General features: G+C 41.9%; 1 protein-coding gene across 8 annotated transcripts in view; it reads right to left on the bottom strand.

Annotated features, from left to right (window-relative positions):
• The window catches only part of ITSN2 (intersectin 2), a 198,015-nt gene extending 181,751 nt beyond the window's left edge, over nt 1-16,264 (bottom strand). For 6 of the 8 annotated variants that reach the window (XR_007519542.1, XM_049902734.1, XM_049902731.1 and 3 more), the window contains exon 1: nt 15,640-15,729. The gene's annotated coding sequence lies outside the window, so the exon portion shown is untranslated. Of the gene's footprint in view, nt 1-15,639; nt 15,730-15,985; nt 16,026-16,101 lie in introns of those variants that run through there. The other 2 variants (XM_049902732.1, XM_049902733.1) reach the window with 2 other exon arrangements.
• Between the last annotated feature and the right edge of the window lie 1,464 nt (nt 16,265-17,728).

Raw genomic sequence — 17,728 nt, forward strand, 5'->3', positions numbered from 1 at the left:
TGCTGAGTTCTTTTTGTTCATTTCTTTTTTCATTTCCTTTGTTTTTACTGATTTTGTGTTTACCGGGTCTTTTTAATTTTTTATTTTGGCAGGTAGGTTTCTTAATTTTCTTTGTGCTTAAAGTTTACCTTTATCATCTCATGTTTAAAACAGTCTGCCTTGACTTCCTCACCCTATGGAAATTCTATAACTACATCATTTGTTTGCCCTTTGCATTACAAGTCATCGGCAATTTCAGACATCTCTGGCTCCATTTTCAGCTTTGTAGCTTTATTTTAATTTTGAGAGTTCTCAAAATTTGGGTTGGTATCTGGGTGATGTTGTCATGTATCTTAGTCTCAGGTTGCTATCTGATGTCGTTGGTTCTCTGACCAAAGGATTCCTTTTAATATTTCTTGTAAGGTTGGTCTGGTTTTTACAAATTCTCAATTTATGTTTATCTGGGAATGTCCTAATTTTGCCATCATATTTAACCGACAGTTTTGCTGGATATATGGTTCTTGGTTGTCAAGTCTTTTCCTTCAGGGTTCTAGATATATCATCCTATTGCCTCCTTATCCGCTTGGCTTCTGCTGAGAAGTCAGAATCTTATGGTGTCGCTTTGTATTCAATATTTCATTTCTCATGAGCTGCTCTCAGAATTCTTTGTCTTTGGTTTTAGAAAGTTTGATTATGATATGTCTTAGCGACTTTCTTTTGGGGACCTATCCTGTATGGGGTTCGTTGAGCTTCTGGATAGAAGCCTTCTTGTCTTTTATGGTATCAGGGAAGTTTTCTGCCAGCAATTCTTCAAAACTTCTATGTCTTTTCTTGTCTCCTTATGTTCTGGAATTCCAATCACGAGTAAACTGTTTCTTTTGATAGCGTCCCACATAACTCTGAGGCTTTCTCCATTTTTCTTTTTACTCCTCAAATAAATTGTATCAAGGAATTTGTAATCTATTTTGCTGATTCTTTCTTCCATCGATTCATTTCTACATCTTTGTCCTTCCACTGAGTTATCTATTTCTGATATTTTACTGTTAAGCTTCTGGATTTCTATTTGTTGTTTTTACGGTTTCTAATTGCCTGTTTTGTCATTTTGTTCTAGTATTGTTTTCCTGAATTCCTCAGAGTTTTGCCTGTGTTTTCTTTGACCTCTTTGAGGATCCTATATGTTAAGTCTTTTGAATTCCTTATCAGGTAGTTCCAGTCCTGTTTCTTCCTCAGGAAGATTTTCTGTCTCTTTATTTTGGTCACTTGCTTAAACCATCTTGTCCTGTACCTTCATATGATTTGATATCATCTGCTGTCTCTGAGGCATTAAGGTGTTATTTACTGATTGACTGTACGTTTGTTTGCTTTGTCTTGATTTTTTCTTTGGTGGTAACGGTGCTGAGTGGTCTGGGTCTCTCCACAGCCCTTGTGGGACCAGGAGATCCTTCCAGGTTTGTACCGGCAGTCAGTGCATCCACCGGACAGCAGGAGAGGTTGTCTTCACAGCTACAGAGTAACAATGCTACCCAAATGGATAGGGTAGGCCCTCTGAACAGACACGAATTGGTGTCTCGGTAGATGGTGGGAGACCAAAGGGCCTCAGCGCGTGTGGATCAGCCTACAGGAACTGGCTGGTGTAGGATAAGTGCTGCTGTAGCCAGGTGGTTGGTTGTTCACACAGGGAGTACATGTTTATTCTTAGAGTCTGTTGGGATGCACCTGGCAGTCACTGGTGAAGGAATGTGCCTGATAAGCCATGCCAGGTGGTCTCTGGAAGAGTGCACAGGGTTGCATCTGCTAGTTGCTGGGCTAGGGCATGGGGCACACCTGTTGGTTACTGGGCAATGGTGCTGGGTGCACTTACAGTAACTGTGCAGGCTTCAGGGGATCATGCTGGTCACTGGGCAGCAGACACAGAGGTGCTCCTATCAGTTGCCAGGCTGTAGGTACAATCACACTGGTCACCGAGCTGCAGGTGCACTCACGTCAGTCACTGTGTAGCAGGTACACTCCCACTGGTTGCCAGGCTGCAGGTGCACTCATGCTGGTCACCAGACTTCAGGTGTGCTCTCTGCATAGTCATCAGGCTGCAAGTGTCCTCTTGCTGGTAGCTGGGAAGCAGGAGCACTCCTGTCAGTCGCTGGACTGCAGGGATGCTCCTCCCAGTCGCTAGACAGTGGGTACTCTTCCACCAGTTGCCAGACTGCAGGCACACTTCTGCCAGTTGCTGGGAAGCAGGTGTGCTCCCACCGGTCTCTGGACAGTGGGTGTGGGCCTGCCATCTCCAGTCATGGGTGCAGGGGTTCTCCTGTCTGGCTGCCCAGATGACTAGGGTCCAGCTCATTTAGATATGGGGGGAGGGCACACAGAGGCTGGCTGGGTGGGAGGTCTATCATTGATATTCTGCGGTTTTACTATTCAGTGGGTGTTTCCCAGCCAAATGGTCAGCCTCTGCTGCTGGCAAGTAGACCCTTCCCCAGTTCCTGGCTCCCTCCCTTCTCCGTGGTTGGCAGACCTCTGGAGCTCCTGTCCCACCTTCCTGCACTTTCCCCTTTTTAGCTCCGCCTTGTGTCCTGCTCATCTTGTTTTATTCCAGGTTTATTTACACATCATCTCTTTCTCCTGTTTAGAGTTCCCCTTTCTGTGCTCGTCACCCAGGAACATAGCCCACCTTATCCCAAGATGACCACCTGTGCCGGGCCAGGTGGCAAGGCGCAGAGGATCTGTATCTCTCCACATCTGCTGTTTTCTTTCCACTTGGAGCTCAGTCTAATTCTTCATCTTCCCATTTCATATTTACGGTTCCAAGGTTGTCATCTGTATCTGCTTTACTTGGTTTCTCAGGTTTTTGATATAGGGGGATGTTCTGGTGCATCAGTCTAAGTCACCGTCTTCTCTTTTGTTTCCCCCTATATTACAGGTTTCCTCAATCAGCATGTATTACTTTTATAAGGAAAAAAAGTTGAATCACTTAATGAGAAATAAAGTTTAAAGGGAAAAAAATTTAGAAAAATACTTACACTAACAAATAAATTGGATCTTTAATATATAAAGTGTTCACGCCATGGTAGCTCCACAGATACACCCAAACTCCTTGAGGGACCGAATCGCTGGGCTGAGGGCTGTAGGGACCATAGTCTCAGGGAACAACTAGCTCAATTAGAATAAAAGAGTTTATAAAGACTATGTTCTACATTCCACTTTGTTGAGTAGCATCTGGGGTCTTAAAAGCCTGTGAGCAGCCATCTAGGATACTCCACTGGTCTCGCCCCTTCGGGAGCAAGGAAGAATGAAGAAAACTAAAGACATAAAGGAAAGATTAGTCCAAAGAACTAATGTACCACATCTACCAAACTGAGTTCAGTACAACTAGATGGTGCCTCGCCACCACCACTGACTGCTCTGACAGGGATCACATTAGAGGGTCCTGGGCAGAGCTGGAGAAAAATGGAGAACAAAATTCTAACTCAAAAAGAAAAGCCCAGACTTGCTGGCCTGACAAAGACTGGAGAAATCCTGAGAGATGGCTCCCAGACACCCTTTCAGCTCAGTAATGAGGCTACTCCTGAGGTTTAGTCCCATGGAACAAAACAAGACTAAAGGGGTGCACGAGCCCTGGCGCAGAGGCTGGAAAGTGGGAGGGAACAGGACAGCTGGTAATAGGGAACCCAGGGTTGAGAAGGGGGAGTGTTGACAAGTCGTGGGTTGTTAACCAATGTCACGCAACAATGTGTGCACTGTTTGATGAGAAACTAGTTTGTTCTGTAAATCTTCATCTAAAGTTGAATAAAAAAAGATATATATATATATATATAAAGTATTCACTCATTCTTCTTCAAGACCAGCAGTTAATACGCCTCAAAATTAAGTAAGTAAACTAAGAAAAGAATGTCTTATATCAAAGATACCAGCAGTAGCCATCAGGCTTTAACCATTTGCACCACCCACCAAAAACCAAACCAAATCCACTGCTGTCGAGTCGATTCCAACTCATGGCGACCCTATAGGACAGAGCAGAACTGCCCCATAGCGTTTCCAAGGAGAGCTTGGTGGATTCGAACTGCCAACCTCATGGTTAGCAGCTGTAGCATTTAACCACTACGCCACCACGGTTTCCCAAGGTTTCCCAAAGACAGCAGAAGTCAGAAACCTAACTAAGGCTGGAGAGAAAAGGAATGGAGTTTCATCTAATCAACAGTGTTCAAACATCTAAAGAATGTATTACACCCAGGGAATGGTCTCAGTCTCCAAAGACAAAAGCCTCAGGGTTTATTCTCCACAGAGTTGGAGTAGACTCCACGGCAACTGGTTAAGGTTGAGTCAGGGCCCTCCAACTTCTCCAATTACATTAGAAAAAAAGGGTAGAAGTCAGAAGAGAAATTTAACCTGGGTTTTTCCAAAAATCTAGGGAAGGATTTTAACCCTGTTTTTTCTTTTTAAGAAGGATCTAGACGGAAGATTCAAATATTCCAACACTAGGAAAGATATACTGGGGTGAAAAATAAAAAAACTAGTGAGAAGGGGGGATTTATTTCTTCAAGCCTTCCCAGAGGCAAGGTTAATAACCTTGAAAATCATTCTAAATAACTTGCTACTCCCAGAATGGGGAACTTGCAAGTACCTGTTTTTACAAAGTTTTACTCACTGGGCCCCTTCTTCTGTCTCTCCTTTCTCACAGGCTGTCAAAGCCCAGTTCCAAAGTTACTTCCTCAGTGTACATTTCTCAATTTCATATACCTGTGCTACCACCCAAGTCTGTCACACTGTGGCAGCTTACATGTTGCTATGATGCTGGAAGTTATGCCACTGGTATTTCAAAACCAGCAGGGACACCCATGGTGGCAGGTTTCAATGGGAGCCTCCAGACTAAGACAGACTAGGAAGAAAGGCCTAGAGATAACTAGCCAATAAAAATTTTAAGAGTCACAACTGAATATCCTCTGATGTAGTGCTAAAAGATGAGCCTCCTAGTTTGGAAGGGACTCAAAATGCACAGTGGCCATATCAATAGACTTGAGCATACCAACAACTGTGAAGATGGTACAGCACTGGGCAAAATTTCTTTCTACTGTACACGGGGTCACCGGCAGTTGGCAGTTGAGCAACTAACAACATACTTGGGAGGCTGACTCCCTTCTCCACATTATCAACATCACAATGAGCATCTTTAATTAAAATCAACAAACATTTGCTGAGTCATCAGGTGTATAAGGCATTTATGAGATGTATAAGATTAGGAAATACAGAGCAGGAAAAATTAGAATTCTATATAAGTGCTACAGGTGTTAAGAAAGGAGATGCAGATGTAACTTTGCCTTAGGGAACCAGAAAGTTGTTAGATGAGCAATCCCAGAGGAAATGACTCCTAAACTGCGTAATGGAATAAACAGTAAGTAGCAACTGGCCAGGCTAGGAAGAGAAGAGATTTGTAGGAATGAAAATGGGCAACAGCACAGAGAAAAGTCTGTATGGGGCTAATAACAGCACCTACCTTATAGGGCTGTTGTAAGAACTGAACGAGTTAAAAAATGTAAAGCACTGAAAATAGTGCTACACGTGGGAACTATGTTATTGTTGTTGGGTGCCATCAAGTAGATACTGACAAATAGCAACCCTACTGGACAGAGTAGAACTGCCCCATAGGGTTTCCAAGACTATAATCTTTACGAGAGCAGATCACCAGGTCTTTTCTCCTGTGGAGCAGCTGGTAGGTTCGAACCACCAACCCTTCAGTTAGCAGCCAAGTGCTTTAAGCACTGCACCACCAGGACTCCTTCAAGGAAGCTATAACCCATTGTCTTCAGGTCGATATCGACTCATAGCAACCTCAGTGCTATATAAATGTCAGCTATTAACATTACCATCATCAAAAGATCCATTAACAAAATGAAGAAAGAAACTTGGTGGAAAACTGTACCTAGATGGAGAAGAGTTACTATTCTTAATGTGTAAAGAATTCTGAATAGAAATAAACAATAGATGAACATGCCAATAAAATGAGAAAAGGGCAGAGCTGAACATTTCTCAAGGGGAAAAAAAAGTGTAACCTTATTAACACTCACAGAAAAAAAAAAATAAAACAAGATATTCTTTATCAAATGACCAGATTAAAAGAAAAGCCAGTGTTGCCAAGGGGGTGGGGAAACAGGAGTGGTTTTACGTGGTGGGAGTACACTTTGGTACTAAAGAATCTTTCTAGAAGATAGATTGGCAATAAGTTTACATGGGCCTTAGGAAGTATTCATACCTTTTGATCCAATAATTCTAGAAATCTATTCTAAGGAAGTAATCAGAGATGTGAACACATATATGATTAACCAAAGAAAAACCAAAGTAAATCATAATTTCTAATAAACTATAAACTATTTTAATGTTCAAGAAGCAATATGGAGAAGCAATAATGATTATGAGCACACGACCTAGAATTAAACTAAGTTCACATCCTAGGTCTACCACTTACTAGCAGTATATCTTGGACAAATTACTAAACTGTCCCTACTCAATTTTCTCAACAGTAAAATAAATAGTAATAGAACAGCTCTTATTGAGAGGCTGAAGACTAAATGAGTTAAAATATTAGAACAACAACAACAACAAAAAAAGCAAACCTGTTGAGGTCGAGTTGATTCTGACTCATATCATTCCGCCAGGACAGAGCAGAACTGCCACATAGGGTTTCCAAGCCTATAATCTTTACAGAGGTAGACTGTCACATCTTTCTCCTGCAGAGCAGCTGGTGGATTCAAGATGCCAATCTCTGGCTAGCAGTCAAGCACTTAACCGCTACATCACCAGGCCTTCTTAAAATATGTAGTATTTCAAAAAGTACCTACCAACCAGTCACCTTGGAGTTGATTCTGACTCATGGCGACCCCACCTGTCAGGATCAGAGTAGAACTGTGGTCCACAAAATTTTAGACAGCTGCTTATTCAGAAGGAAATCCCCAATGCCATCAAGTCGATTCTGACTGATGGCAAACCCACTGGACAGGGTAGAACTGCCCCTTAGGCTTTCCAGGCAGTGGCTGGTAGATTTAAACTGCCAACCTTTTGGTCATCAGCCACAGCTCTAACCACCAGAGCTCCAGAAACAGATCACGAGGACTTTTTTTCCAAGGCACCTCTCGACAGACCAGCACCTCCAACCTTTCAGTTAGCTGCCGATCGCGCTTACTGTTTACACCACCCAGGGACGAAAAAGTTAACTAGTATACAGCAAACGTTCAATAAATACTAGACATTATTATTAACATCCAGTAGCAGGGCAATATTATTTAGCTGATAAAAATTATACTGCAGATAAAACTATGTTTTTTCATAAATGCAGTAAGTTAAAAACCAGGTTACATAGACTGCATAATATAATTCCATTTTTTGCAAGGAAAAGACAAGGAGGGTAATCAACTAAAATATTAATAATGGTTATCTCTGGGAAATATGACTATTAATGACTATTACTTTTTCCAAAGAGCCCCGGCGGCACAAAGGTTACATTCTTGGCTGCTAACCGAAAGACTGGCTGCTCGACAATGATGCATCTGTGAAACATCTCACAACATGCAGGAATCTGCAGGGCATTGTGCTGGATGAAATAAGTCAATCACAAAAGGACAAATATCATGTAAGAGACCACTATTATAAAAACTCATGAAAAGGTTTACACACAGAAAAAACAATCTTTTATGGCTACAAGGGAGGAGAGAGGCAGGGAGGGAAAAACACTAATTAGACAATAGGTAAGTGGTAACTTTGGTGAAGGGTAAGAGTACACAATACTGGGGAAGTCAGCACAACTTGACCAAGGCAAGGTCATGGAAGCTCCATTAAAAAAAAAAAATAGGCACATCCAAATTCCTGAGGGACCAAATTACTGGGCTGAGGGCTGGGGACCATGGTCTTGGGAGACATGTAGCTCAACTGGCATAACATAGCTCATAAAGAAAATGTTCTACATTCTACTTTGGTGAGTACTATCTGGGGTATTAAAAGCTTGTGAGCAGCCATCGAGGATACTCCATTGGTCCCACCCCATTTGGAGTAAGGGAGAATGAAGAAAACCAAAGACACAAGGGAAAGATTAGTCCAAAGAACTAATGGACCACAACTACCACAGTCTCCCCCAGACTGAGTCCAGAACAACTAGATGGTACCCAGCTACCACTACCAACTGCTCTGACAGGGATCACAATAGAGGGTTCCGAAGAGAGCTGGAGAAAAATGTAGAACAAAATTCTAACTCATAAAAAAGACCAGATGTACTGGTCTAATAGAGACTGGAGAAACCCTGCGAGTATGGCCCCCTGATACCCTTCTAACTCAGTACTGAAGCCACTCCTGAGTGGCCCATAAAACAATAAAACATGTAGCTCAACCATGTATACAAGACTAAATGGGTCCATCAGCCCAGGGGCAAGGACAAGAAGGCAGGAGGGGACAGAAAAGCTGGATGAATGGAAATGGGGAACCCCAGGTTGAGAAAGAGAGAACGTTGACACGTTGCGTTGACAATGTCACAAAACAGTATGTGTATTAATTGTTTAATGAGAAATTAATTTGTCCTGTCAACCTTCATCTAAAAAAAAAAAAAAAGCACAATCAAAAAAAAAAAAAAAAAAAGAAAGAAAGATTGGCGGTTTGAATCCACCAGCTACTCCATGAGAAAAAGAGATGGCAGTCTGGTCCCGTAAAGATTACAGCCTTAGAAACCCTATGGGGCAGTTCTACTCCGTCATATAGGGTCGGTATGAGTCAGAATCAACTCGACAGCACACAACAACACTATTTTCTTCTTTAAGTTTCTCTGTAGCTTTCCAATTTCCTACAATGAACATACACCACTTAAAATAATAAAAATGGTATAAATAAAAAGTCAAAAAAAAAACCAGAATTTAAAAACAAGCATAATACAGCATTTCTTTATGAAAAAAATTCAAAGAAAAATCAGTTAACATCTCTATTCTAAACCATCTGAAAAATGTCTACTCTAGGCTAATTATTTTGTGCTTGAGGATTTTTTTTTTCTGGCTTAGGTGACTAGAAAACACAAATATTCAGATCCACTGGGTGCAAACCAAATAATACGAAAGTGATAAACATTTATGTTAAATAGAGTGGCATGAAATACTTAGTGTCTTACTTTATGTTAAGGCTACCATTTACTTATGAAATATGCACAGTAATCTCTCCCCAATCTTGAATTCCTTAATAATAATTCTGAGTAAGGCAAATTTACTTCTCTCAATTACTCCCAACGCACACTTCCTATCCACATTTGTTGCCTTTTCTCTATCACGCTGATCAAATTTTTTAACTTCTAGACATTTTATTATCTGTCTTCCCCCTTCCTGAATATAAGCGCCACAGGGGCAGGGAGTTTTGCGTATTTTGTTCCTTGTTTATATGCTCAGTGCTTGGACCACTTCCTGACATATTGTTGTTACGGTTAGTTGTCGTGGAGGCGGCCCACGGCAACCTTATGTTTAACAGAACAAAACCTTGTCCATCTTGTACTATCTCCATCATCTGTGATATGTTTGGACCCATTGTTAAAGCTACTGTGTCAATCCATCTCACTGAGGGTTTTCCTTGTTTTTTAATGACCCTCTACTTTAACAAACATGATGTCCTTCTCTAGAAAGACTGGTCTTTCCTGATTATATATCCAGAGTAATCAAGATGAAGTCGCACCAATCTCGTTTCTAAGGAGCATTCCGGTTTCTTCTATGACTGGACAGGCACTCGATATTTGTTTAATGACTGAATGAAAGAATGAATTTGATACCGTGAATTATGAATAAATTCTACTACACATAATTTTTTAGAGGAAAAATGGTAGTTAAAAAAAATTTTTTTTAGAGGAAAAATGGTGGGTAGGACTATACAAAAGAAAGTTACAGCAAACAGCAGGAAAAAAAAGTCTCTCTTTTTCACCCGATGAAGTCATCCTTGCTCCAGTGAGAATAGTATTAATGGTGGATTTAAGAGGACTTGAAGCATGTGCTTTTTCAAGATGGAATCATCATCATGCTATAAACACTATAAAAACCAGGTGCTAGAAAGTAGTATTCAGAAAAAGTTTTGGGTTACCTGTATTTAATCTAAATGGTTCTTTCCATCTTAATCATCCAAATTATTCAGCAATCTGGGACCTAGTTGGATCCCTGGATGGAGAAATCAGGATAACTGAACCAGACATTGGAAGGGAAGAAGGGTGGACAGGAAAAGCCTTCCAAAATAGGATGTCTCTGCAGCAAGGCAAAATAAATTTATAAGCATTTCACTGAAACTTCTTAGCAAAGAGAAATTCTTCCCTAGGTTAGAAACGGAATGCTATACATCCATTCCCTGTCCGTATCATTCCCAGCAAAATTCGCCAATCTTTTGAGGTTCTAACTTATATCTACTAAAAACTATTTCATGCTCACTAAAAAGTAAAATCACCGAACATTACATGGCCTGTAAAATTTATTAACTAGACCTATTCAATTCTCGTATTTGAGTGGTGATTCTTCAAAACGTCACAAAGTCTTGTTACAAGGTAGACTTGGGAAGGAAGGGTGGTAGAGTAATGATGAGAGGAGTATTCAAAGACTTATGCCAATAGGCTTAAGCAAAAAAAAAAAAAAAAAGAGAGAGAGATGATAAAGCAAAGGTTATCAATGTCCTCCTAATGGCCAGTACAAACACTGTTTGGTCCTTACCTATCTGGACCTCTGAAGTGTGACACTGTTGACCATTCTTTTCCAATATCAACCTCTCACTAGTCAAGTATACCTCACACTGAAAAACAGAAGTCATTTATTTAAGCACTTAGATTCAAACACTTGGAAATGATAATCCAAAGCATTAGCTTCTTTTGCAAACATACGATGTTTTCTTCCTTTGGAATATACGTATATTCCTATCATAAAAGCTGTTGGCTCCATCAAATATATTCCTAATTCATAGTTAAATACAAGCTTCAAGTTTTAAAAATATATATATACACACACATATATATCCCTGTGTTTTACTGGCCATGCAAAGGCATTCGACTGTGTGCATCATAACAAATTACGGATAACATTGCAAAGAATGGGAATTCCAGAACACTTAATTGTGCTCATGAGCAACCTGTACATAGATCAAGAGGCAGTCATTCAAACAGAGCAAGGGGATGCTATGTGGTTTAAAGTCAGGAAAGGTGTTCATCAGGGTTGTATCCTTTCACCACAACTATTCGATCTGCATGCTGAGGAAATAATCCAAGAATAGGAAGACTCATTAACAACCTCTATTATGCAGATGACACAACCTTGCTTGCTGAAAGTGAAGAGGACTTAAAGCACTCACTGATGAAGATCAAAGACCACAGCCTTCAGTATGGATTACACAACATAAAGAAAACAAAAATCCTCACGACTGGACCAATGAGCAACATCATGATAAACGGGGAAAAGATTGAAGTTGTCAAGGATTTCATTTTACTCGGATCCACAATCAACATCCATGGAAGCAGCAGTCAAGAAATCAAAAGATGCACTGCATTGAGCAAATCTGCTGCAAAAGACCTCTTTACAATGTTGAAAAGCAAAGGTGTGCCTGACCCAAGCCATGGTGTTTTCAATTGCCTCCTATGCATATGAAATCTGGATGATGAATAAAGAAGACCGAAGAAGAACTGACGCCTTTGAATTATGGTGTTGGCGAAGAATATTGAATATACCATGGACTGCCAAAAGAACGAACAAATCTGTCTTAGAAGAAGTATAACCAGAATGCTCCTTATAAGGACAGCAAGACTACGTCTCACATACTTTGTATATACTGTCAGGAGGGATCAGTCCCTGGAGAAGGACATCATGCTTGGTAGAGTAGAGGGTCAGTGGAAAAGAGGAAGACCCTCAATGAGATGACACACTGGCTGCAACAATAGGCTTAAGCATAACGATTGCGAGGATGGCACAGGACCAGGCAGTGTTTCCTTCTGTTGTGCATAGGGTCATTATGCGTTGGAACTGACTCAACGGCACCTAACGACAACAACAACCTAATTTAAAAAATTAAGAGGACTATAAAGGTAGATTCTGTGTTAAGAGATAGAATTGGGAGTCAGTTCTCTCACTCTATCTTCTATACATTTTATATGGATTATTTTGATAGAAAAAATTTAAATTAGGGCAAAACATAACTTTTTATTCTAGTCACTGGATAAAAATCAAAGACAAAAAAAGGACTAAGGTAGTTCAGTTTGAGGTTGTTCATTGAAGCAGGTTGAAATAATAATAGGAAACATTTACTGATATACTGAGCAACAGTGATTGTCCTAACTAAGCACTTTATATTACATACAACAACACTGAGCTAGGTAGTATTATTATTTCCATTTTACAGGTGAGGAAACAGAAGCTTAGAGAATTAAAGTCACTTCCCCAAAGTCATACAGTTACATGGCATTGGAGGTGGGACCAGGAGGTCTAATTTGAGAACTTGTGCTCTTATCTGCTATACTTATGATGAAAATAAATACAATTTTAATCAAGATTATCCATACTTTTTCTAAAATGACTACACATTACTGTAGGAAACATAAAATTGTTAAATGTCCACTGTCTGGTAATATACCCCTCAATATCTACGATAACCACTGCTGAACAGATTGCTACCTTTGCCATGGCTCCACAGTAAATAACTAAATCATTCAGAATACTGATGTAGTTCTGAAATTATTTTCTAAATGAATCTCTTAAAATACCCTACATTCTGCAAATGAAATATGCTGCCTTCTTTGAGTTCTGAAAAATAAGATTACTTCTTGATATAGTCACAGTCCTATTTCTGTTCAGTTTCCTCCACCCTCCCCCTTCTTCCTCTATGCCTTCATATCCTTTAAGACCAGTTCAGTTCCTCCTTCTCAAGGATACGTACATGTACACTTTACCCAATGGGACTCTAACATTAGTCTCTGCAGTTACAGGATAGTACAAAATCAAAAATGAACTCAAGTAGAAAATACATCATATCTGACGCATTTTCAGCTACAGAATTCTAAGCATTCTTAGTTTTCTACTTCACACTTGGAACTTTGCCCTTAATAATGAGCACACAAAAAAGTCTACCTTTTTTTAGCCTTTCTTCAAAAAGTTTTTCCACAATTTTTTTAATCAATTAGGTACTGAAAAGACCAAAATAGAAAAAGATGAAACAAGCAAAAGCATTGTTACATGGTAATAAATATATCACATTTTTAGTAATGTAATTCTGAACCATTTGCAGAGCTTTTTAATATAAAAGCTTTACAATTAAATATAGTCTATAAATAGTCTATTACTTATCTTCAATGGATTAATATGTACTTTCATTCATTCACTGAACAAACATTTACTGAATGCCAATATAACTTTTTTTTTTTTTTAACCAAAATGATTATCACCATAAGGCCATAAGCCTTAAGGTTATTAGAAGGACCTTGGTTTTAAACTTGGCTCCTGTACTTACTACCTGAGAAACCTGAAGTAGCCAGTTAACCTCCAGGTACTTCATTTCCTTTATCTATTTAATGGGAAGCCTTATAACTACTCTCAAGGTCTTTGTGAGCCTTAAATGATTATATAAGGCATTGAGCATAGGGTCTAGCACATAGTAAGTGCTCAATAAAGGACAACCATGGTAACTATAATACTGAAGAAGGTATAATTGAAGGAGTTGGCTGATGAATGTTCTTTTATCTTGCTAGAAAGATGGAAATTTGTGAAGCTCAACACATTAACAAGATTAAAACTAAAAATCCTTGAGGTTGTGTAAGAAACTTTCCACTTTTTTTTTTTTGAGGTATATTAAGTACGTAGGGTGAAATCACTAAAAAATAAAAACAAGAAAGAAAAAAAGAGCATGGATAAAGAAAATCTTGGATATTGCTGAATTTGGGTGATGGATGTATAAAACCCAAAGCAAACCCATTGCTGAGGAGTCGATTCTGACTCACAGCGGCCCTAAAGAACAGAGCAGAACTACCACATAGGGTTTCCAAGGAGCACCTGGTGGATTTGAACTGCCGACCTTTTGGTTAGCAGCCAAACTCTTAACCACTGCGCCATTAGGGTTTCCGATGGATGTATAGAGGCAGTAAATTTGTGATAATGCAAATTAAAAAATATATAAATTCCAATCCCTAGGATGTGTTAAACACAGTCCCGCATATTCAGTAGAGATCTGGATTTTAGCCTCGACACCGACAAGTAAGGGTCAAGTTTTCTCTGACTAGTTTATCTTCACTATAATTTTTTTTTTTATAAAGGTGAGCAAAAGGAATAACTACCTGTACTTGAAGGGAGAAAAAACTACAAGCTTCTCAGCTGCTTACTAACGTTACACCAGCAATACACATCTTTTTTTTTTTTCAAATCCTTGAAAAACATGAAATACTGTTTGTTTTTAAATTACGCTTCTAAAAACTACTTGTACTTTATTTACTTTTGAAATTACAAGGGAATCATAGGCACAGCCAAAGAAACCTAAAGGTAAGCACATCTGACTTGCTATCTTTAAAACATCATTACCAATGTGTGTAAAGGTTTTATGTAATGCTTCTAGGTTTCTTTTAAATTTTATCGCTGATTAACAATATAGCAAACCAGTACAGGAAGGGAGGCAATAAATTTTCTTGAGAGGCTTAAGAAGCATAAGAAACAACACAAAATTTCAAGTCACACCTTGTCTATTTCTGGGTAATCAAGTGTTTTTACTAAAACAAACTAGAAGCATTTAGCAAAGCAACAATCATTGTGTTAGCCTAAATTTCCATCATAAAGCTGTTGGCTCCATCAAATATATTCCTAATTCAGAGGTCAATGCAAGTTTCAAATGAAACATATTTGCCAGCCGTAATCATTCAACGATAAAGCACGTTATGAATATATTCAAACACAAACACCTTTCCACAGTATGTAAAGCTATCTGCAGTTTCAGCTTCGGTTTCCCCAATCACTACCCACATGCAGGCGTCTTTTTTATTTTCTTCAAAAAGCAATAAACTTTACTCCGGCCTAAGAGATTCCATCTCTCCGTGCTTCCTGTATACCCTGGAAGTCAACAACCCCAAAGTCAAATTTTAACATTTCTCAACTGGGTTTAAGCGAGCGGTGGACGCCAAGCATCGCCCACTGTCCTCTCGTGACTCGGGCTACTCTGACGCACCGGGATGCGGTTCACCTGACATTCCACACCAACCATTCCCAAGAAGGAAAACCAACTCCGCGAAAATAAAATGGGTCCCCAAGGAAGCGTGCGCGTGCCCTTACGGGTTCTCCTCTGCCTGCACCCCGAAAGGGAGGGGACCACGCCGCTTCCGACCCTCGGCGGCGTCCGCCACCTGCCAGGCGAGAGCGCGGCCGAGGACCGGGGCTCGGCCGCCAGGAAAGGAGTAGCCTGGCCCTGGCCATCTCGGCGTCCGCCCTCGCCCCACTGCGGGGGCAGGAACCCCGGGCCGGAGGTTTCCGCCCGGCGCGGCTAAATCCGCGAGGGGCCTAGCTCGGTGGCCGCTCGGGTTTCTACAGACCCGTCCCTTTCGTCAGGGGCGGGCAGCGACCTCCCAGCCCAGCCCGCTGAGCCTCCCGGGCGGCGGGTGCGACGGCGCCCGCACCGGCCCCGCGCCCTGCAGCAGCCTCGGCGAGTGGCTCTACCTACCTGGCGCCCCCGCCGCGCCTCCCGCACGTCACGGCGCGACCCTGCGCTCCTCGGCACCAGCAGCGCGGGCGCAGGAGGAAGCCAGGAGACCTTACTTGGCCGCCGCCGCCGCCGCCCGGTGCCTCAGCAGGCCGCCGACAGCGAACCTGTTGCGCAGCCTGTCACGGCCGCTCGGGCTCCGCCAGCGCCGCCTCAGCCCCACAACAACATGGCGGCCGCGGCCTCCGCAGGAAGCCGGGGGGCGGGGAGGTAGGCGACGGGCCGGGCAGCTGAGTGCCCGCCCGCCGCAGGGCACCAACTCCCCCACCCTCGGGAGCCCGAGATTGGCCCGGGAGCGGCTTCTCACCCCAGGGCCCCGGCGCACCGGACCCCGCGGGCTTGATCCGGGAGTGCTCTGCTCTCCCCTCGGGGAAGCCCCGAAGCCCCGACCTGGCAGCCCCTCCTAGAGCTGCGACGACCCACCTGGCTCCTCCTCCCCGAGGTGACATGCTGAGGTTGAGTGGTACGCTTCCTGCCATAGCAGACCCCGGGGTTTGGAAGGTACCAAGCGGAGGGCCAGGCCCACAGAGGGCTCTGCCTGCGACCTTCTCACTTACCGAAGCGTTCCTTCACTGATCTGGGAGCACGAATTCCCTAGGAATGGGAGGCTGAGGAGTGGAAGGGAGGTGGTTCTCACCCTTGTTCGAAGGTCTAGTACAGGCCTCTCTGACCCTCCTCAGGGACCTTAGATACCCAAGGGCAATCCATTCAGCGTTCCTCACCCTCCTCCAGAACACACACAAAAAAACGAGGAACATTCCCTGCCTCCATGCACACAGGAGAGCAACTCCCCCCCCCCATACGCTTACCTTTAGAAGAGTCTCTCACCCCAAACTCCACTGCCTGCAAGCCTGCAGAAGGTAAACATTGTTCCCCAGCCCTTAGCTGACTGACAGGTCAAACTCAGAATTTCTTTTATCTCACTTCCAAGCTCCTAGTCTCCTCACAAAAGACCAGACATCTACTCAAGACACCACCATGTACCAAGCACTTCTTCAAGGGAAAGGCTTTCTATCGGTAAAGGGTAAGAGAGGGAGTCAGTGGTTTTGGGGGGCATAAAAAAATGGGGATTTATGACCCAGTTTTTTGTTTTGTCTTGCTTTTTGGCTTTTAGAAGCAGGGTTGGGGCTGGTCCAGAGTACTAAACTCATACCCCCTTGACTTGGTACATGAGAAATCTGTGTAGATCAAACTGATCCCTTGGCTTTCTTTCATTCCTTACCAATTGGGACAGGTAGCAGTGTTGGCTTGAGAGATATGGCTCCAAAGCTCAGACCTATTTGAACTGGCCAACTGATTCATGTGAGGAACTTAACAAATATTAATGATGATAAACAGGCTTTTCCCAATCTCACACTTAGTGTTTTCCCAACTCTTCTATTAGGAACTGACCAAGACCTGACAGGCAGGTCCTGAGTTTCAGTGACACAGAGAGATGTAACTTCTTTGTATCAATCTATGAGGTCCCTTACTTGCTGGAGACAAGTTTGTCTCCCTTCTGCAAACGAGCCACCCGGGGTAGGCATAGCACTCTTGAGTACATGGTCTAAGTCCCAAGGCAGACAGCAGGAATTAATTGTGTTACTCTCTTTCAAAGCCCATTCTCAAGAGTGTAAGCCTCAGAATCTTCTTCAACGTAGTGCTCCAGAGAGACACTACTAAATTGCTAGAGTTGGCCTGTGAGATGAAACCTATTTTTCATTCCTGATAGGCTGATAGCCAATTTCTATTTTCTTCAATCATTTGATCAATGTCAATTGTGTTTCTGGGTTCTGAACCTGGTGCAATTCGACCTGAGTCTCCTTTCTTGCTGAAAAAAAAAAAGAAAAAAAAGAGGTGTTAAATCCTCAGTAGGACGCGTTTATAAAGAATTAAAGAGAAAGCATTAAAAAAATCTCCCTAAAGGAGACCAAAAAGGTAACAACCTCTGATAGAAATCAGAATCCTGTATAAAACTGGGAGCCTACAGTACAAGATACTGTAGGCTCCCAGTTTTATACAGGCGCTCCTTGGAAACTCTATGGGGCAGTTCTACTCTGGCCTATAGGGT

This window comes from Elephas maximus, chromosome 12 (assembly GCF_024166365.1).
Source record: "Elephas maximus indicus isolate mEleMax1 chromosome 12, mEleMax1 primary haplotype, whole genome shotgun sequence".
NCBI classification, from domain to species: Eukaryota; Metazoa; Chordata; class Mammalia; order Proboscidea; family Elephantidae; genus Elephas; species Elephas maximus.